At 41.3% G+C, this 23398-nt stretch overlaps 1 protein-coding gene across 1 annotated transcript in view; it reads right to left on the minus strand.

Annotated features, from left to right (window-relative positions):
• ESR1 (estrogen receptor 1) overlaps positions 1 to 4885 on the minus strand; it is a 587957-nt gene extending 583072 nt beyond the window's left edge. The window contains exon 1 of the mRNA XM_030198471.1: positions 4798 to 4885. The gene's annotated coding sequence lies outside the window, so the exon portion shown is untranslated. The remainder of the gene's footprint in view (positions 1 to 4797) is intronic.
• Between the last annotated feature and the right edge of the window lie 18513 nt (positions 4886 to 23398).

The following is a 23398-nucleotide window of genomic DNA, read 5'->3' on the forward strand; positions in this document are numbered from 1 at the left end:
CTAGGACCTTGCCAGGTTCTTGTGACCTGGATTGGCTACTGCTGGAAAACGAGATACTGGGTTTGAAGGACCTTCAGTCTGTCCATATGGCAATGCTTATGTTCTTATGTTTATAATTAAATGGCCTTTTACCAATTGATTTACTGTGTATGATACATTGTAGCCCACTTTTACTCCTGCCAGAAATCTGCACCAAAAAAAATCAACATTCTCCGCACAAAATTGAAAAATTGTGTAAAATTCTACAAGTTTATTTGTTACAATTTAAACAACATTTTTGCTAATTATTATCCAGAATTTCCGAGGCCTCCTTTTACCACAGTGGGTAAAGGTTGTTTTCAGCCAAAAAAAACCCAAAAAGAAATGGCCCTATGCTAAAAACAAGGATTGGTGCAGGGTCATTTTTGGGGGGAGCTTTTACTGTCACCTATTTAGGTGATAGTAAGGGCTCCCACGCTAACCTAGCGCTACAAAAATACAAAACATTTTTGTCATGCCGGAAGTAGTGTGTACTGGGGGTGGGTACAACCGCTGGGCTTGATGTGTGACATCGCTTTGGTATCTCTACTGTGGCGTTGTAAAAGAGCCCCAAAGATCATTGCCATTTTTTTAGTAGCCACCCAAGGTAGCTGCAGGCTTTCCATGAGGTGCTGGGGTGGGGGTGCGAACAAATATTAATCCCCATTCCATCCCCTCTCTATCCCTACAGTCAAACTAATTATTCTTCCCCTATTCTCCCTGTTCAAAGCTAAAAGGAAGATTTTCAGCCCTCTCCATGCACCCACACACCATGAATTATTTTTAAGTTCCCTTCCATCCACACTCCATGTATCTTCTTTTTTTTTCCAGCCCCCCTGCATCCACACACCATACACATCCCTTCCCCCACCCACACTCACCCAAACTACTTCAGGAGGAACTGCATCAGTCCTCTTAGAGGCAGGAAAGAACCCCACATTCTGCTGTCCTGCTGCAGCTGCTCTGGGCTGGTACCACCGCTTCAAATGGCTATGGAGACTTCATGTGGTAGCCTCAGGAGACTACCACTTGAAGTCTCAGTGGCCATTTTGAAGAAGCACACCAGGCAGACAGCAGCAGGAATGGGCAGACAAGAAAGAGTGGGGTCCTTTCCTGCCCCTGAAGAGGCCACTAGCCCACCAGGGAAGATGAAGGTAAGTCAGGGAGAGTCACGTGAGGGAGAGTCACGTGGAGGGGCATTTTCGAAAGAAACGTCCAAGTTGCGATTTGGACGGCTTTGCAAAACGTCCAAATCCAGGGGCGGGTAAAACCGTATTTTCAAAAAAAGATGGACGTCCATCTTTCATTTCAAAAATACCGTCAGAGACGTCCAAATCCTTAAATTTGGACATCCCTAGATTTCGACATCCTTGATCTAGACATTTCTGACTTTTGGCTATTTTGAAACTAAAGACGTCCATGTCAAAAACGTCCAAATGCAAGCCATTTGGATGTGGGAGGAGCCAGCATTTGTAGTGCACTGGTCCCCCTGACATCCCAGGACACCAACCAGGCACCCTAGAGGGCACTGCAGTGGACTTCAGAAAATGCTCCCAGGAACATAGCTCCCTTACCTTGTGTGCTGAGCCCCCCCAAAACCCACTACCCACAACTGTACACCACTACCATAGCCCTTATGGGTGAAGGGGGCACCTATATGTGGGTACAGTGGGTTTGTGGTGGTTTTGGAGAGCTTGCTGTTTCCTCCACAAATGAAACAGGTACGGGGGGTATGGGACTGTGTCCGCCTGTCTGAAGTGCACTGCAGTACCCACTAAGACTGCTCCAGGGACCTGCATGCGCTGTCATGGACCTAAGTATGACATCTGAGGCTGGCATAGAGATTGGCACGACATATTTTTAAAGATGTTTTTTGAGGGTGGGAGAGGGTTAGTGACCACTGTGGGAGTAATGGGTGGTCATCCCCTATTTTGTCCGGTGGTCATCTGGTCATTTTGGGCACCTTTTTGTGCCTTATTCGTAATAAAAACACATTCGGGTGAAAACATCCAAGTGTTCATCAGGGACGTCCTTGTTTTTTTTATTATGGGTCCAAGAGGTCCAAGTGTTAGACACGCCCAAGTCTCACCTCAGTACGCCTCTGACATGCCCCCTTGAAATTTGGACGTCCTTGCAATGGACTGCAGTTGGAGACGTCCAAAATCGGGTTTCAGTTATACCAATTTGGACGTCTCTGTGAGAAAAACGTCCATCTTCCGTTTTATGTCGAAAGATGGACGTCCTTCTCTTTTGAAAATGAGCCCAATAATAACCCAGCAAGGTGGAGCCCAATAAAACTGACCTGATGGTCTGAGCAGTTTTCGACCCCTAATCGAAAAAAACAAGGATGTCCCTGACGAACACTTGGACGTTTTCACTCAGACGTGTTTTTATTATGAATAAGGCACAAAAAGGTGCCTGAAATGACCAGATGAACTCCGGAGGGAATCGGGGATGACCTCCCGTTACTCCCTCAGTCATCACTAACCCCCTCCCACCCTCAAAAAACATCTTTAAAAATATTTCATGCCAGCCTCAGATGTCATACTCAGGTCCATGACAGCATATGAAGGTCCCTGGAGCAGTTTTAGTGAGAACTGTAACTGCAGTGCACTTCAGACAGGCGGACCCAGGCCCATACCCCACTACCTGTTACATTTGTGGAGGAAACAGCGAGCTCTCCAAAACCCACCACAAACCCACTGTACCCACATATAGGTGCCCCCCTTAACCCGTAAGGGTGTACAGTTGTGGGTAGTGGGTTTTATTTTTGGGGGGGGGGGGCTCAGCACACAAGGTAAGGGAGCTATGTTCCTGGGAGCATTTTCTGAAGTCCACTGCAGTGCCCCCTAGGGTGCCTGGTTGGCGTCCTGGCATGTCAGGGGGACCAGAGCACTACAAATGCTGGCTCCTTCACGTCCAAATGACTTGCATTTGAACATTTTTGACATGGGACATCTTTGGTTTCGAAAATCACCGAAAGTCAGAAATGTCCAGATCCAAGGACGTCCAAACTAGGGATGTCCAAATTTAAGGATTTGGACGTCTCTGGTGGTATTTTCGAAACAAATATGGACGTCCATCTTTTTTGAAAATGTGGGTTTCCCCGTCCTTGGATTTCAACGTTTTGCAAAGACTTCCAAATCGCAACTTGGACATTTCTTTTGAAAATGCCCCTCCACTTGTTCCCCCCCCCCCCCCCCCCCCCCCTCTGTGTTATAACTCCCTGTTTTGTTTAAATCAGACTAAATTATATAACACTAACATGTTTTTCAAAGTGTAGCTGCACTATGATTTTCTTCATACACAGATAGCATTAGTGCCATGTTAGTCCATTTGAATGCATGAAAATAAAGATTAATAAAAAGTTAGAAAGTGCACGTGTAGCATTACCTATAGAAACTGTACATGATGGCAGACAAAAACCATAAGGTCTAATGGTGTGCATGGAAAAAAATTCTGTTCATTTTTAGATCAGGATGTTTGTTTCTGATTTTCAGACATTGTTTTTCTATTTATTTTAGAAACTATGGCATATAAAATATAATTAACCTGTACACATAAATCATCTTTACACATATTAATTTAAAAGTTTCATATGAATAAAGTGGATATAGTACATGACACAAAACTATTCAAAGTTGTCAAAACACATGCGGACTGTGAAAAATTGCCAGAAGACCTTAAGAAACTGGGCATCCAAACGGCAGATGAAATTTAATGTGGACAATTGCAAAGTGATGCACATTGGGAAGAATAATCCGAATCAATAGTTACTTGATGCTAGGGTCCACTTTAGGAGTAAGCACCCAAGAAAAAGATCTGGGTGTCATTTTAGACAATACACTGAAATCTTCTGCCAAGTGTGCGGCATTGGCCAAATAACAAAACACATTTTTGATACTTCTCAAATGTTGCAAGAAAATTACAACAGCAAGTGACGGTGCAATGATTGACTAAATTTAAAAGTATTCTCTAAACTCCAATTTACTTTTGTGAAAGTGTTCTACCTATTTATGCAATATAATTACACAGAAACCAGTGTTTTCCACCCCTGGAGGCACATCTCACCAGATCTATCTCATTCATATTCATTGTGGATTGCCTAAAAACCTAATCCCATTCAGGGGAGGGTTGAGAAACACTGACAGGGACAAATGGTAACAAAACACAGCAAAATAAAACAGTGAAATATTAGAAACGAGCAGTATATCTATACCTCCTCATACAGTACATGCAAATACAAAACCAGTACCTCAAAGCTGAAATTAACATGTTAACATCTGCAGGTAAAAGGCTGCATTTTTATATTCATCTACATCAATAAAAACAAAACACCAAGATTCAAACCGCCATGCACTCCATCGTACCAATGCAACTGTGTGGTTTCCTGCTTCAGAGAGAACAGTCTCCTTTAACTCTGGGATGCAGTGAGCATGCTGGCAGCTTTCTGAGAGGTAATTCTCCACTGTTCACTCAGTGACCCAGCACTGTGGTTATTCTGGATTCACAATAGCACCGGTTCAGAGCCCTAATTGTCCCCCACAGCAAGCAATTAATTAAAAAAAACTTTTAACAGAAAGACACACACTTATAAAGTACATTGCTTACCCCTACGGATCACACGTGCTCTGAAATGACAACATCAGTTGCCACTTGCATTTAATAAGACCTAAAGGACTGCACAGGTGTGTCGAGTTGTGCTAATACAGACAAAATAACTTGCTTGAACTAAACAGCCATGATGAAGAATTAAAAACAAAAAAATATATACCATACCTACTGTTACAGCACTTCACAATTGTCCAGGCTTCTTGTTTTAAATCATATGCCAAACAGAGCATTAGAATTACTAGCTTTTGATTGGTATCTGTTCATGCACTGTACGCTTGCAAATCTAAGTATGATTAAAAAGAAAAAAAAAGGAGCTTTTCTGGCAATATCCTGGAGTCTAATATGAATGTTAAAAAATAGGGAAACAAATTGATTGAAACTTAAAACACTAGCACCACCATTCAGCTGAGCCTGGAAGAGCAGTGCAAGTGAAAGAACATGTGGGCCTAAGATAAACTTTAGTCTTTCTTTTGGGCTGGACAAGATACACATTTCAGATCAATGTGAAATATATATCCTTAGGTCTCAGCAGCTTCTTCCTGCTCCTTTTGGGGTTCCAGTTCAGCTGGATATGGGCCTAAATGGCCAGCCATCTCCTTACTGTATCCTCTTCCTATCAACATAGTTATCACAGTAACAATCTTGTATCCTACATGAATGGAACACTGCGCCCTCAAGAGCTTGGCCTGAATGCATTCTTAAGCTTGTGAGTGGGTGCTTCTGACATATGCAAGTGGCGTGTAAGTGTAGGTAGCAAATTATAGAATTGCCCCTTATCCCCCTAAAAAATATGTGCACAAATTTGGGCACACACCCAATTTGCGTTTGCAATTTAATTGAATAATGAGCTAATTAGCACCGATAATTGGCTTGTTAACAAACAATTATTGGCATTAATTAGGTTTAATTGGAATTTACATACTTAAATTTAGGCACGGATTTGTGCCTAAAGTTTATGTATAAGAGGGGGGGCAGGAATGGGAGGTTCATGGGCAGAATAGGGGTATTTCTAACATTTATGCGTGTTGTTATAGAATAAGAGGAATATGTATATAATGTAGACACACACATTTGCACCACGTTTCAGTTAGTGCAAATGATTGCGCCTAAAGTTAGGCGTGATTCCCAGGCATAAGAGCTATTCTATAAACCGAGTCTAACTTTAAGTGCAGCTTATAGAATAGCACTTTTTTTGGTGCTGATTTTTTTGGCACCTTATATAGAATTCACCCCTATGTGTGTACACGTACTAAACACATCTTCTTTAAACTAGTGTAAATTGTAAGAGAATGCATAATTTTAGGAGCCCACTTTATAATGCTGTCTGTGTTGGTCTGCTCTTTTGCTTTGGACCCACGGTCTGTAGGCTAATTCATAAATACGCATCCTACCCCATACTTATCTCTGTTTACAAGATTTTAACTATGATAACATTAGTATTTTTTTCTGAAATCATTTTTCTAACTATTATAGAATTTCTGAAGCAGCCACAACGGCAAAACATGGTGTCGTGTCAAGACATGTTTTGACTTACTTGTATATTAACAGAAGAGTGAATACATGATAAATTTTGATTCATATATGATCTCTTGAAATTGACCACATATAGATGCTACATATTTTGATTGAAGAACTTCTTTGATCTTATCATAACAAACTTTAAAAGAGACACAGGTTTTCTGGTTATAATGATTACATTAGATTTATATTCCTCCTTTTTTTTTTAAGTTACATTTGTATGCTGCGCTTTCCCACTCATGGCAGGCTCAATGTGGCTTACATATACAGGTACTTATTTGTACCTGGGGCAATGGAGGGTTAAGTGACTTGCCCAGAGTCACAAGGAGCTGTGCCTGACGTGGGAATCAAACTCAGTTCCTCAGGACCAGAGTCCATCACCCTAACCACTAGGCCACTCCTCCACTCTGAATTGAGATATCAGTTACAAATGTCTTGATGAATGCATCTTTTTCCACCATTTTTAAACATGTGTCACTGGAGCAAGAGTTCCTGTTAAGGAGGCTCTGTCCATCTGTCTGTCTGTCTGACTGCCCATTCATATACATAGATTCCTGTGCACATTTGCTAAAGAACAGTGGGCAGTGCAGACAAGAGAAACCGAATGTGCCCTGAGGCACAAGAAGCAGCACTTAGGTCACTGCAGCTGTGAGCAGGGCCGGTTTTAGACATGCTGGGGCCCAGGGCAGAAATTAAAGAGTGTGCCCCTGAGCCCCTCTCCTGCCTCCCCCCATCTCCCCACCTGCCATTGCTACCACATGGTTCGAGCATCTCTTACCCTTCTTTCTACCATGGGTCCATCTCCTTCCCTTCCTCTCACCTTCCGGTCTTCTTTAACATTTATTTCCCTTCTCAGATGGGCCCCGGCACAGCAGCCATCCTCACAAACTGCCTGCAGATGCCCTGAAACTTTCCCTCTGCCGCAATCTGCTCAGGTGAAAGCAGGAAGTTGATTCAGGGGGGGGGGGGGGGGGCAGATTGTAGCAGAGGAAAAGCTTCGGGGCAGCCACAGGCAGCTTGTGAGGATAGCTGCCAGTGCCACACTGGGGGTCCCTCTGAGAAGGGAAACTGATTTTTAAAGAATGGTGAGGGGAAGAAAGAAGGAGACGGACTGTGGTGGGGAGAAGGGGAAGAGATGCCTGGACAGTGGGGGCCCCCTGGAGCTGTTGGGCCCAGGGCAGCTGCCCTGTCTGTGCCCCCCCCCCCCCCCCCCCCAACACCAGCCCTGGCTGTGAGATAGAGAAGATCAATTTTTTAAGGACAGGATTGGAGGCATGATAAGTAAGTGAGTGGATAGAAGGAGGAAGGAGGAAGGGAGGTGTAAAGGAGAAAGTGAATGGCAGGATAGTAGGGAGAGAAGGTGAAGAGTGTGGATATTAGAAGAAAGAAAGGTGGATGGGAGGGGAGTGAATAGATGCCTGAGTCTGAATGAAAGCAAGGGAAATGTGCCATTGTGTCACACTGTAAGTGTGCATTTTTTAAGTATTATTTTGGAAGCACAATTCCTGGAGCTTTTTTAGTTGTGATATATCACTGGATGCATCTCCAAGTGATTAGTAGTAGCCTTGATTTAGTTAGTGCGTTAGTAATTTTATTCCTTTTTTACCCCAAAGCCCAGTGCAGATTACAGTAAAACATAGCAAAACAATACTTAAACAGCTTTTCAGTACCTCTCTCCCATACTCTTCCAGATCACATCTTTAAACTAAACTTTTGAAAAAAAAAATACGCCTTAGCCATTTCCTAAATAAAAACAAATCAGTAATCTGACACACTTCCCTCTGGCTATTTGTTCCACCAGGATGGTACTGTCACTGAAAAGGTACAGCTACAGAGCATCAAAGACCAACTCACACCCATACCTGGGAACGCCAACAAAGCCACATCCTGTGAGTGTGTAAATTCTGACCCAGGGCAGTGATGTAATAATCGCAATATTTTGCCTTTTTAGCCTATCTTTATATAATGGTTTATGGTTTATTATTTCTTGATATATCGCTCTTAATATATATCTCAGACCAGTTTACAAATTCAGTAAAGTAAGGAAGAAAGAAACTCCAATCAACAACTAAAGGATAGAAATTGATCAATAATCACTCTCTGTTAAACAAACATATTCACTCAGGGGCCCTTTTACTAATGCACGTAGGCAACTACACGCATCCAATGTGCATCAATTTGCAACTACTGCCTGGCTACCGCATGACCCGGGTTGTAATTCCATTTTTTTTATGCGTGTCTGAAACGCACAGCAGAAAATATTTTTTTTATTTTCTACCACATGGCGCTAACCGGGCGGTAATCGGCAGTATATCGCTGATGATTAACACCAGGTTAATGCGTGAGATCTTACCGCTAAGTCAGTGGGTGGCGGTAAGGTCTTATGCTCAAAATGGATGCCCACCAATTTTTATTTTGCCACGCGTCCATTTTTGACCAAAAAAAGACCTTTTTTTGCAAGCACACTGAAAAATGGACCTGCGCACATCCAATACACACGCCTACAACAGCGCAGGTTCATTTTTCAGCGCACCTTAGTAAAAGGACCCCTCATTCAATTACAAATGAACACAAGTAGTAGGCAATCTTGGCACATAGCACAATCACAAATACTATTTCTATGAGTACGGTAATCAATAGAAATCAAACAAAATAAAACATGGAAAGAAAATAAGATGATACCTTTTTTATTGGACATAACTTAATACATTTCTTGATTAGCTTTCGAAGGTTGCCCTTCTTCATCAGATCAGAAGGGCAACCTTCGAAAGCTAATCAAGAAATGTATTACGTATGTCCAATAAAAAAGGTATCATCTTATTTTCTTTTCCATGTTTTATTTTGTTTGATTTCTATTGATTACCTTTAAAAGTCGACTAACAAGGCTACCACACCTTTCTATGATTACGGTAAAATCTTGATTATCCAACCTAAACGGGACCAACCCATTATCAGATAAATAAAAATTGGATAATATGGAAAACAATGGCAACCCTCAAACAATGCAGAAACAAAGGCAGTAAAACCAGGGTCCCGGTTCACAACGGTGCTTGGTTCAGAAAACAGAAAGAGAAGTTGTGTGTCGTCATTGGGGGTCTGTCGAATATGCCGGATGGTCGGATCAGTGAAGATCAGAGAATCAAGACTATACTGTATATAAATTATACAACCAAATTAATCATTGCTGACAAACAGGATCACAGTGCTGCACAACACTACACTCTCATCCACGTTATCTCTGTTCAGTAGTCTCCTATCTCGTAAAGCTCAGAAGCTCAGAGGCCAAAAGCTAGCACATAAAAATAAGCTTTCAAAGAAACTCTAAGGGCTTCTTTTACAAAGCCAGGCTAGTGATTCTTGGTGCAGCAAATGAGAGGAAACCCATTCAATTCTTATTGGCTTCCTCTCATTTGCCATAATGAGAATCACTAGTGCAGCTTTGTAAAAGAAGCCTTAAACATCTTATGATCTTAACTCCTTGTTATAAAATCATCTCTATACCCCTCCCCCACCCCACACTACCACCTTATGCCTAAGGACAGGGTATATTTTTAACATAAATGTATTTATTTATGAGAATTTATTTACCACCTTTTTGAAGGAATTCACTCAAGGCAGTGTACAGTAAGAATAAATCAAACATGAGCAATAGACAATTACAGCAGTAAAAATATTCAAATAACAATACAAAGTATGGCATAGTATACTACTTACAATGTCATCACAATCCTCAGTAGAAAATTTTAATTGACAGTGTAAGGTATAAGCAAAGATGGAACATATAGATAGGTAAGAGAGTAAGAGTCAAGAAAAACATTTGTCTGTCTGTTCTTCATGCATTAGGACACAGTATGAGCCAATGCAATGAAACTTTGCAGGTTCCATCCTCTCATCCACGAGGAGGTCAACAACTACCTTGGTTGAGGAAACATCAGTCCCACCCCCCTGCAAACAGCCCGCCTATCTATCTGACCAATGAGATTGCAGCATTCGATAGCATTGCAGAACAACTGAGCAGCGCATTGTCAGCAAGCACAAAACATGTACCTAGAGTTTCTTGAGGGTGCATCAGCGGTCCATTTGCCTCAAAATTTGATTGGATACAATATCACATTTCCCATGCAAAGCCAGGTACCTGCACTATGATACATAAAAGTCACCAAAATAAAGCTAAATTCTACATGTAATTTATTCATTGCACTATTTCCTTAGCACAGCCCTAATGAGCTTCTTTGCATACTGTTTATACTTTGAAGTATCCAGTGCCTTTTTACAGTTGTAAACCAAGAATGCAAACAGAAGCTAATTTGATCTGTTGGCTCAACAGAAGCAAAATGACTCTAATCCCTCATATCTTATTCTAATTTGCATTTATTTTGGAAAGATATATGCGTCAATAAGCTTATGACTGTTGTTCCAGTAAAGCCAAGGCCATCGGAAAGAAAGAAAATGAGAAGCTACTCAGACACTCATTTACCATGACATCAAACTGACATTGTATAGCCATGGATGGCAGAAGAGGGGATGCTAAAAGGTAATTTTTCCAAAAACAAGGTCATATCCATAATAAATGATGCATATTTATAAAAAATGAATAAATATAGGGCAGGTACATAGGAAGGGTAGTGTATAACTGGGGCATTTAGGCTACAAAGGCACATAAGGATAATTTGTATCTATTTTATAAAGTCAATCAAAAATCCCAAATATTAATCACAGTGGGAGGTGCAAAAAAAAATCAGAATATAACATCGCATCCCAATAACCATTGCTTAAATAAGAGCTGCAACAATATATAAATTATCACATAGGAGTGGAGGAGTGGCCTAGTGGTTAGAGAATCAGTCTTATAATCCAGAGGTGGCTGGTTCAAATCCCACTGCTGCTCCTTGTGATCTGGGCAAGTCACTAACCCTCCATTGCCTCAGGTACAAACTTACATTGTGAGCCCTCCTGGGACAGAGAAATATCCAGTGTACCTGAATGTAACTCACCTTGAGCTACTACTGAAAAAGGTGTGAGTAAATAAGTAATAAAAAATTTTGACCCACAGTATCTGAATTCAGATAGTCTGCAGTGGGCTTTGATGGCAACTCCAGTGGTTGGAGCATGGGGATGGAGCCAGGTGGATTTCTACAGTCTGTGTCCCAGAGGTGCCGGGAAAGACCACAATCACGTATGTAGCATCACATTCATCACTGGTTTGATTTTGAGTAGAGAGTTGCATGGGGACAGAATCTTACCCGTCCTACCGGAATCTTACCCATCCCCATCCATCCCGCAAAAATATAACCCATCCCAACCCTTCCCCGCAAGAATTTAACCCAATCCCCACCCATCACTGTAGAATTTAATGGTACATGAAAGAAAATTCCAGTCAGCTCCCTCAGTCTCTCTCTGGATTTGAGCACAGCACTGTAGGCAAGGAAGGAATGGAAGCTGAAACTTGGAACACTCTGGTGTGCTCATGTAAGATTTGTCTCTGATTTACTGGTACTGTGTGCTGAGAGGTCACCATATGCATGCGCCAGTAGGTCAGGTGACATCTGATGCTCATGCCTGTGTCAGAGCTGAGGTCCCGGGAGCAAAGAGGATTAATTGTAACATAGTAAGTGACAGCAAATAAAGACCTGAATGGTCCATCCAGTCTGCCCAATAGTCACACTCATTATCAATTCATGATTAAATCAACGAGTGTGATATTACATACTTGATTATGGTCTTTCTTTTATGTTTCTGGAACATAGACCATAGAAGTCTATCTGGCCCTATCCTTATGTTCCAACTGTTGGAGTTGTCGTTGAAGCCCACTCCAGTCTATTCATCTTCTCATTTGTGGGACAAAGATCATAAAAATCTGTCCAGAACTGTCCTTATGTTCCAGCCACTGACGTTGCTATCTAAGCCCTTTCCAGCCCATCCTAAACAAGTCTGCCCGGTATTGGCCCTAGTTAATCACAGTCAGAGTCGCCATCCAAGCATTACTTCACACATCCACACACATGCAGCCATTTAAGGTTAAGTTTTATATAACTTCCATTTTCTAATTAGAGATCCTCTGTGTTCATCCCACACCTTTTTGAATTCCATCATCATTTGTGTCTCTACCACCTCCTTAATGGGAAATTTTCCACATTTGTGCTGTTAAAGCAAGGAGGAAGAGGAGAAGACAGCACTCAAAGAACTTGGTACTCGGTAGATGAGAGGCTGTTGCAGGTGTAGCTTACACTTCCACGGAAACCCCGCAGAACTGCTTCCATCCCCGCGGGAAACCCACAGGAACTGCTTCCGTCCCACGGGAACCCCACAGAACTGCTTCCCTCCCTGCGGGATTCCCGCAAACCCCGTTCCAGTGCTGCTCTCTAATTTTGAGTTGATGGTGAATGTGGCTGGTGGGCAGACTGGATGGACCATTCAGGCCTTTTATCTGCCATCACTTACTATGTTGCTATGTTACAAGCTCAAAGTAATCAAGAGGCTCATTTTCAAAACAGAAAAACATCCAAAAAGTGGCACAAAGTGACAGATAGATGCAGTTTCTTTAGCAGTCCTGTTTCTTCAGGGGCTTTATCCAACAACCAGCAATGAGGCTTTTAAATCTCAGTATCTGGAAAGCTCAAAACACTGGGGAGAAGAAAAGCCAGAAGATATCTATACAAATGCTACAGACAGCAAAGGAGAAAGTTCACGTTTAAATGTAAACAGTCTCAGAACTTATAAAACAACAGATAATGTATTAAGGGGAGAGGGAAATCAGATTTAAGACTTGGGGGTCTTCGAAGTTTTGCTTAATTTAGCAGTTTGTCTCCAAAGTCAAGGCAGAATCTGAGTAGAATAAAAAGGTTATTTTTTTTAATTGAAATGAATTTAAGGAAAAAATGATTTGTGAACACACCAGAGGCACACAAAAACCATAAATATAGAATCTTTCTTTCCTTTGCTGGACTCCCTTTGTTATTTTTTTGCCAATTTGGTTCAATGAAAACATCAAATAAAAGTTATTGCCATGAACTTGCCAGGGAAATTTTAATGCATTCCAGATGATTTCCCTCCTCTGTAAAACTCATCCTCTGTGCACGAGGAATACTGTACAATATCCGTGAAAGGAAATGTGCACACACTGGAGAAGAGCCCAATGAGCAATAATAAAATGATACTTATAGTTTCTGGAAGATATTCCTAATGGTAGATTAAGAGCCTAATTGCTAATAGTGAACAATGTTTAGTACGTACTGTAAATTGGATGCCATTACTAAGCCTATAACACAAACTGAAACCAGTGCTAGTTGGCATATATGCGGGTGCATTAAAACTTGACATGCCTTCATGTTTTAAACATAAAGGAATCTATTTACTAATGTATGTTAATCATTTAACATATGTTAATACACATCAGTGTGTGCTAATGCAATATAATGCATATTAAATAATACAACCCCATTAATCTCAACGGGGCCTATTTACTATCTCTGGGACATGTTTACCAAAGAACGTTAAGTTTTTTGCACTTAATGTGAGTTAACATTCATAATTAACCCACATTATGTGCAGTGGCTCTGCTGTAACTATTGGAGGCATGTCCAGCATTCCTCCTTCAGTTTCCGCATAGGTAGTGATGTTTGGCGATCCTCTTCTGAGGGATATTGAGGCATCCATCTGCAGACCAGACATGATGTCCCTGGAGAAGTGCTGTCTGACAGGTGTCAAAATTCACGATGTTACAGAAAGCGTGCCAAGACTCATCAAGCCTAATGACTATTATCCAATCAGCCTCTTAGGTATTAAGGTTGGCTTATATCTCTAGAATTAAAACTTAATGAGATTATCTACATGTATGTAACCCTGGTCTCATTGCACAGTTCTGGGCACCAGTTAGCTCTTCAGGTCAACACCCAAAACCAGTGTCATAGCAAAAGCTTTATTTTCTTTCTGAGCTGGGCACAGGCCTGGCCGGGCTTGATCTGAGTAGGCCGTATGGTTATAAGCCTCACTTTTGCTTTTATTTTCTTTATTAGTCTAGGAGCAAATTAACTTCACTCTCACGCCAAAGAAATTTCTCCACTCCGGGTTTTTGAAATAGATGCAAACTTTACTGGAACACTACAACAGGCAGATATCCAAACTATGCTGGGAGAGATAAGAAGAAAACCAGGAAAGAACAGAGCCCTGAAATCCAAGTGAGGACAGCGTATCAAGGAGTAGGCTGTGATCAACAGTGTCAAAAGCAGCAGATAGATCATGAAGGATGAGGATAAAATAGAGACCTTTGGATCTGGCTAGGAACAGGTCATTGGAGACTTTAGCAAGCGCTGTTTCAGTTGAATGAAGAGGGAGAAAGCCAGATTGAAGTGGATCAAGAATAGCTTGAGATGAAAGAAAGTCAAGACAACAGTGGTGAACGGCACGTTCAAGTATCTTGAATACGAAAGGGAGAAGGGAGATGGGGCGATAGTTGGAAGGACACGTAGGATCCAACGAAGGTTTTTTTAAGGAGTGGTGTGACTATGACATGTTTGAAGGCATCAGGAACAGTCGCAGTGGAAAGTGACAGATTGAGGATATGACAGATAAAAGGGATGACAGTAGGAGAGATAGTGTTAAGTAGATGGGTGGGAATAGGATCAGAGGAACAGGTAGTTAGTTTCAAGGAGGAAAGAAGATGTGTAGTTTCCTCTTCAGTGATTTCAGAAAAGGAAGAAAAGGAGGCAGGGGTTGGAGGGTTGAGAGAATGGACTAAAGGAAGGAGAGGTGGAGGTGACCTGGTTGAGAATTCAAGTTTAATCTTGTGAACCTTATCATGAAAGTACTCAGCCAGAGTCTGGGGGGAAAGTGAAGGGGGGTTTGGAGGTGAAGACACTTTGAGGAGACAGTTCAGTGTGGCAAAGAGACGTTGAGGGTTTGAGTATCCAGAGAATAGTATTATAGGAAAAGACAGCCTCATTGACAGACTTGGATAACACAGTGGTAAAGAAGAGATTTGAAACACTGGCGGACAGAGTAGAAGGGTCAATAGCCTGAACATTCCTAAATGTATTGGTTAAGATTAGACAGGACTGGGGAGGAGGGTGTTTAAGTGTGAAAGTTATCAGATGATGGACACAGATGAGAAGAGCTGAGGCACAGAAACTGGAGAGTGAGCAGTTTGAGAAGAGGATAAGATCAAGACAGTGGCCATTCTGGTGAGTGGAGGTAGTGGAGCACAGTTGAAGATTGAAAGAGGATGTTAAAGCGAGAAACTGAGAAGCATAAGAGTCAGAGGGATCATTAGCATGAATGTTAAAATCCCCAAGAATGAGGGAAGGAGATGAAGGTTCAAAAAGAAGGAAAGCCAGGCATCAAAGTCAGTGAGAAGGGAAGAAAAAGACTTATCAGGGGGGTCGATAAATGACTGCTACTCAGAGAGGCAGAAGAGTGAATAGACGGATGGAGTGGACTTCGATGGAAGAAAAGCAGTGAGACTGAGGTGGAAGAAGAGGTTGAAATTTACAAGCGGGTGAAAGTAGTAGCCCGACACCACCTCCGTGGCCAACCGGTCGAGGAGTATGGGAGAAAAGATAACCTCGCATAGGCCCGCGACTGAGGCAGAATCTTCAGGGTAAAGCCAAGTTTCAGTTAGGGCAAGCAGATGGAGAGTACGAGAGATAAAGAGGTCGTGGATGTAGGAAAGTTTGTTACAGACAGAGTGGGCATTCCTCAGAGCACACAAGAAAGGCAGGGAAGAAGGGGTCACAGTGTGACCTGCACAAATAGGATGAGAGCTGATATGAAGGACCAGGATTGAGATTGATGTCCCCAGCAGAGAGCAGGAGAAGGAGCAAAAGAGTATGGAGAAGAGTAGGAGGCGAGATGTACTCAGATAGAAAGGAGTTGGCTGGATGGAAGGAAATGTTGAAGATTATGAGTCAAGATTATGGGGCCTGGGCCCCCAAGGCTCCCCTGTAGCTATGCCCCTGCTCCTATCCATATAACCCAACAAACAATTTGCTCAGCAACTTTCCCATAAACACTACCCTTAGGACTGGGGCTTCTCACTCTCCCGTTCCAACTCACACCCTTCCCCAAAGTAACTCTGGAGGAGGGTCTCTGATTAGTTCTAGCAATCCTCAACATATTGGGGGCTTACATGTATTTTTTTTTCAGATCATTTGCACACATATTGACAGAAAATTTTATATTGATATTTAAATTCTGCTTATCAGTTCAGGTTCAAGGAGGATTACATAATGACTAATCCAGATGATAACACATTTATATATAGGGTGCATTAATGCATTTTTACATGTTCATTATCACTGATATCCATTAATATATGTCATACATCTCAGGCATAGGCTATAGAAGTGGAATATACAATTACAGGAAAGTAATCATAGAGAAAATACATGCATTTGAAATTTGCTGGTGTGAAAAAGTCTGATAACTGTAGCTAATATAGTGTAGAAGGGTGTGATAGAGAGCAAAAAAAAAACAAAACAAGGAGTAGTCTTGGGCAATGTATCAAAAATGGTCAATGGAAGAAAGAGGAAAACAGAGGAAAGCTGAACTTGAGAAATGGTGCTATTACCCATGTCAAAGATGATCCATGATGATTTTGACAATTAGCTACTGCAGCTGCTTTAACCTCTTTGTATTCAAATTAATATTGAATAATCTTTGGACAGGATATAATCATGTGACTTATCTTTTAAAGAACTGTGTACAATACCCCCAAATCTTGTTTTTGTTTTTCAGCCTGGTCAGGTAATGTTGTAGAGGCAACATTCAATAAATAGTGGTGAAACCTACTTCCAGACTCAGTGTGTATGTATACCAGTGAGTATACCTATTGCTTTGATGACTGGACTAGACCAAAGAAGTTAAAAATCCCATGTAGAGGAATTCCAAGATGGTTGCCACAGAGAGGTGGTGATCCTGTTGGTCTCTAATAATGGTGGTTTCTCCTGAAATATTTTCGTTTCTGAACATTTTACCTGGTATAATGGGAAAAAGATGTTATGATCGTGGTCAGAACCCCTCTCAAACTTACCTTTTTCCTGGTGGTCAGCTTAGCTGGCTTCTGTTTCTTTTGTCTGTCCTTTCTGAGCTGGCTCTCTCTCTCTCTCTGTGCTGGCAGCTTCCAGCAGCATGACTCTAATTGTCTCACTTTACTGCAGCTGTGGGTATTGCCTGAGTTGCTCTGCTCCCTTTCTGGGTGTACTGGCTTCAAGTGCTTCACGGGGCTGCATTGGTGTGGGTTGGGCCTGTTGGATTATTTGTAGTAAATAATTAGCAGATTTTAGTACACACAGCTTCAGCTTTAGAAATGTTAATTTCTTTCTTCATCTCTCTCTCATTCACCCCTGAATAATTCACTGCTGAGTCACTTTAAAGTTGAAGTAACAAAACATCTGTTACTCACAGTTTGCAGTTAGATTATAATCAGACAGGCTTATATATACATATTACTATACATTTGTCTTATCAGCTCCTTCCATGTGCTTAGATGGTAATGGATGCTCACACCACCATAGATCCTCTCAGGTTAGAGAGATCATGAGCTCCATGTGCTCCATGTGCTGCATGTGCTGCATCTAACCCCCACAGGAAGTTACATAGCTGTGTGACCTCTCTAAGTAATTCACATCAGAGGTCACAGAGTAATCACAGAGAAATAATAGGTGACAGGCAATGCATGTAAAATACAATTACATTCCAACAAACCCCTTCTCATGCATAACTGTCATGCAATTATTATTCATACAAAGTCCAAGCTTTATACGCAGATTCACAAAATGTTCTCTGGGTAACGGTTTGGGTCATGATGTCAGCTGTCATCTCACTGGTGTGACAATAGTGTAGACTGATGACCCCTTCTTTCGCCAACTCTCGCACGTTGTGGTATTTCGGTTGCGATGTGCTTGGTACGTGACTGAACCTTGTCATTCTGTGACAGTCGGATGCAGCTCTGATTATCTTCCATTAACTGGATTGGTCTCTTTTCAGCTATTCCGAAATCCAGCAAAAGTTTTTCAATCCACATCAGTTCTCTGCACGCTTCCGATACGGCCACATATTCAGCTTCTGTAGAAGACAAACTCACAATACTTTGTTTATGACTGGCCCATGAAATTTGTACATTTCCATACATAAACACATATCCACTTGTGGATTTATAATCAGAATGATCCCCTGCCCAATCTGAATCACAGTAACATATTAGTTTTGGATTACTATTGGCTGAAATCTTTAATTTACAATCAATGGTACCCTTTAAATACCTTACCATCCTTTTAAACTGCAGTCCAATCTGATTTGGTAGGTGAGCTGACCCTTCTGCTCAAAATTCCTACTGCATTTGCTATATCAGCCCTGTATGTGGTAGCTAGATATAAAAGCTTACCTATGGCTGATCTATATTGGATGTTATCTGGTAAAGGTTCTCTTACTGTTTCATCCTTCAGAAAATCAGTGATCATGGGAGTGCTTACAACTTGGGCATCTTGCATACCTAAACTTTCAATAAGCTCATTTATTTTCTGCTTCTGGCTTAGAAGATAAGAACCATCATTTTGTTTCTCAATTTCTATACCAAGATAGTATGACACATTACCAAGTTCTTTTATCTCAACATTGAGGTTTAAACATTTTACAATGTCCTTGTACTCTTGCTCACTTTTGCTTGCAATGAGCAGATCATCAACAAAAGCTAAAATGTATGCATATTGTCCATTTCTGCACCTAGTGTACAAGCATTTATCTGCTTCACCTTGCTTAAATCCTAAATTTGTCAATATTTCATGCAATTATCATTCCAACATTGTTGCACTTTGCTTTAATCCATAAGACCTTTGTTTAATTTACACACTAGCTGTCTTTGTTTTGTATTTATGAAACCTGTTGGTTGTTCCATGTACAAGTCTTCAGTTATTTCTCCATGAAGAAATGCTGTTTTCACATCAATGTGTTTGACTTGCATGCCTTTTGAGACTGCAATGCTCAGAAGTGTTCTGATTGTCGTGTGTTTCACTACAGGTGCAAACACTTCATCAAAATCTTCTCCATATTTTTGAAGATATCCCTTTGCCACTAATCTGGCTTTATACCTTTCCACTTTTCCTTGTGCATTCCTTTTTAACTTGAATACCCATTTGCATCCTATAGCTTTCTTGCCAGGAGGTAATTTTGTAAGAATCCAAGTATTATTTTTATCCAATGCATCAATTTCTTCTTGTGCAGCTTTATGCCATTCAGCAGCTTCTTCTGCTGACATTTTCTCAATCTCATCCCATGTTAAGGGCTCTTGAGCTTCTGCTGACTTTGTTAGGTAAGACAGTCTTGGGGGTGGAACACCTTTGTTTTCCCTGGATGAGCGTCTGACAACAGGTTGGTCTGACCTTTCCGCATCCTCTAAATCTGAGAGTACTTCTCCAATTGATTCCCCTTCTCCAACTGTACTGTCTTCTTCAATGATCCTTTCTGTGTCTGCTTCCTCTGCCTGTTCCTCGTTAGATACAGATGAGTTGCTTTCAGACATCTGCCTTGGTATGGCATTTATATACACTGGCATGTCTATTATGGTTCTAGTTTCATATTCTGGATGATAAGGCTCATCTGGGATAATCCAGCCTTTATCAACCCTTTTGTTTTCATCAAAATATGTAACATGTCTTATGCCAACAATGCCAGTTTTCAGATTCAAAATTCTATATCCTTTGTGTCCTGGAGCATAGCCAACTAAAATGCCCCTTTCTGTTGTGGAATCCAGCTTATGCCTTCTTTGCTTTGGTATATGAGCATATGCTGTACTTCCAAATGTTCTTATGTGTGACAGGTTTGGCTTCCTACCATGCCATGTCTCATGTGGTGTGCGCTCAGCGCCTTTAGTTGGCATTCTGTTTTGTAGGTACACTGCTGTGAGAATGGCTTCCCCCCATAGTCTTTTAGGGAGATTGCTATCTGACAGCATACACCTGGTCATTTCCACAAGTGACCTAAATTTTCTCTCTGCAACAGAATTTTGCTCTGGTGTATAAGCTACTGTTGTGATATGTTGAATGCCTTCTTGTTCTAGAAATGTGCACATGCTTTGTGAAGTGAACTCACCACCATTGTCGGTCTGAAGAACCTTTGGTTTTCTTTCAAATTTATTGCTCACCATGGCTACGTATTTCTTCAGCATGTCTGTGACTTGACTTTTCTCTTTCAGCAAATAGGCCACACAATATCTAGAGAAATCATCCAAGAATATTAGCACAAATCTGTTATTTCCCAATGATGGATATTAAACGGTCCACATAAGTCACTGTGTATTAAGTCCAGCACTTTATTACTCCTATTTCCTGTGTATGCAGGAAATGAGGGTCTCACATCTTTTTGAGTAACACAGTCTATGCATTTCTCCATTTTACCAGCATCTGCACTTATCTGAATGCCGGTGGCCAGTTGCTTACTGTAAAGATCCTGGATCACCTTAAAATCACGATGTCCCAGGCGGCGGTGCCAGATTTCCAGACTACATTTACCATCATTCTTCCTTACTTGCGCCATATGTGAGGCTTCACCTGAAATGTTCAGCTTATAAACATCATTATGCATAAAAGCTTCAGCATACACTTCATCATTTTTAGAGATTGTGCACTTACTGTTTTCAAAATGAATCACAAATCCCTTCTTATCTAATGTAGATACACTAAGCATATTGCAAACTGCTTGGGGAATATACAAGACATCACTTACAGGAATTTCTTTAACTTCATTAGACACTTTGCATTTTAAGAATCCAATACCTTTTGCTTGGATCTTAGCAGTCCCTGCGTTTGCAGTTTTAAGAATACCTTCCTCTGGACACATTTCCTGAAAGAAATCTTTAGAATTGGTTAAATGGCATGTGCTCCCCGAATCCAAAATCCAAGTACTTTCATTTGAATTATTATTTACCATAGTCAAAGATTTTTCTGCCATTAGAAAGCCCTTGTGTTTATCTTTGTCCTTCATACATTTCCTGGTTTGAAAATTCTTTAGTTCCATTGGCTTAGGTGAGCTAGAGGGAGTGTTTTGTGTTTCCTTACACCATTTAGATACATGTCCCTCCTTTCCACATAAGTAGCAAATCAGCTTGCCCTTGGGTGGAGTTTTCCCATAGCTCCGCCTTCCTCTGTTCTTTGCCAAGAAATTTGTTTCATTTCTCTCTGACTGACTTTGAGAACACATCTCCTCAGAATCATTTATTATGCATTCCTGCCTTAGTTTTGATGTTGCCTGTTCAAAAGATTGCCCTTCAATGGCCTCATTTACAGACCTAAAAACATCAAACTTCTTTGATAGTGAGGTAAAAAGAAATGCTCTTTTCAATGCATCACACATGGGAATTCCAGAAAGTTCTAGCTTTTGAAATGAAGACATAAGATGCATAATGTGATCATTACATTTACTTTTATCCCTTAATTGGTTTCATTCAACTCTGCCAACCAAATTGGTTGCTGCTTTGCATATGTAGTTGCATACATAGTTCTCAGTTTATATAAAATGTCCTTTGGTGTATCTTTTCCCTCCACTAATATGTCTTGTTTCTCTGAGAGAGCTTCCAAAAGCATGCACTTCACATAATAGTTTGCATTGTCCCATTCAGCCATATTTTCAGCTGTTCTGTCTTGGTCTAAGCATATATTTAATCCTTTTGCTCGAAGGAGACATATGAATCTTAGTTCCCACTGCTGATAATTAAACTCAGTTAATTTAGGCACCTTGAGAGAATAGAAAAATGGTGAATTTCTTCCCTCAGCCATTTTCTTAGCCTTCTGTCTGCTGTGTGGGGGGGAGAGAGAGACAGACTGAATCTTTCCTTTAAAACTTAAGAGAAAAATGTGGCCTTTTTTTCTGCCTGGTAATATTTCTCTTCTTTTCAATTCCTGAGCCCTGGGCCCATAACCCTTTTGTTGGATTATTTGTAGTAAATAATTAGCAGATTTTAGTACACACAGCTTCAGCTTTAGAAATGTTAATTTCTTTCTTCATCTCTCTCTCATTCACCCCTGAATAATTCACTGCTGAGTCACTTTAAAGTTGAAGTAACAAAACATCTGTTTACTCACAGTTTGCAGTTAGATTATAATCAGACAGGCTTATATATACATATTACTATACATTTGTCTTATCAGCTCCTTCCATGTGCTTAGATGGTAATGGATGCTCACACCACCATAGATCCTCTCAGGTTAGGAGAGATCATGAGCTCCATGTGCTCCATGTACTGCATGTGCTGCATCTAACCCCCACAGGAAGTTACATAGCTGTGTGACCTCTCTAAGTAATTCACATCAGAGGTCACAGAGTAATCACAGAGAAATAATAGGTGACAGGCAATGCATGTAAAATACAATTACATTCCAACAGGGCCTCTCTGGGTCAGTGTGCTGTTGCCTGGGTCTAGGGAGTGTGACATCATCTGGAAGGGCGTTGATAAGGAAGTGGTGTTCTTTCCTTCTGGGCCTTTGCAACGTTGGTGTTTGCGTGTGCTTTAGAACGTCTGCTGAAGGTCACGGTTAGTGCTTAGTGTTGAGGAGCACTTTCTGCTTTGTTAGCTTTCCCTTTGGTGCTTTGGAAGCACCTTGATAATTTTGTGTCTAGCTTGCTAGGGTAGTGCTTAGGAAGCACCTTGTTAGTTTTGTATCTAGCTTGACAGAGTAGTGCTTAGGAAGCACCTTGTTAGTTTTGTATCTAGCTTGCCAGACATATGAGGAGAGACTTGATGACCTGAACATGTATACTCTGGAAGAAAGGAGAAACAGGGGTGATATGATACAGACGTTCAAATATTTGAAAAGTATTAATCCGCAAACAAACCTTTTCCGGAGGTGCGAAGGCGGTAGAACGAGAGGACATGAAATGAGATTGAAGGGGGGCAGACTCAAGAAAAATGTCAGGAAGTATTTTTTCACGGAGAGAGTAGTGGATGCTTGGAATGCCCTCCCGCGGGAGGTGGTGGAAATGAAAACGGTAACAGAATTCAAACACGCGTGGGATAAACATAAAGGAATCCTGTTCAGAAGGAATGGATCCTAAGGAGCTTAGCCGAGATTGGGTGGCAGAGCCGGTGGTGGGAGGCGGGGATAGTGCTGGGCAGACTTATACGGTCTGTGCCAGAGCCGGTGGTGGGAGGCAGGGCTGGTGGTTGGAAGGCGAGGATAGTGCTGGGCAGACTTATACGGTCTGTGCCCTGAAGAGGACAGGTACAAATCAAAGTAGGGTATACACAAAAAGTAGAACATAT

This window comes from Microcaecilia unicolor, chromosome 3 (assembly GCF_901765095.1).
Source record: "Microcaecilia unicolor chromosome 3, aMicUni1.1, whole genome shotgun sequence".
Taxonomy (NCBI): domain Eukaryota; kingdom Metazoa; phylum Chordata; class Amphibia; order Gymnophiona; family Siphonopidae; genus Microcaecilia; species Microcaecilia unicolor.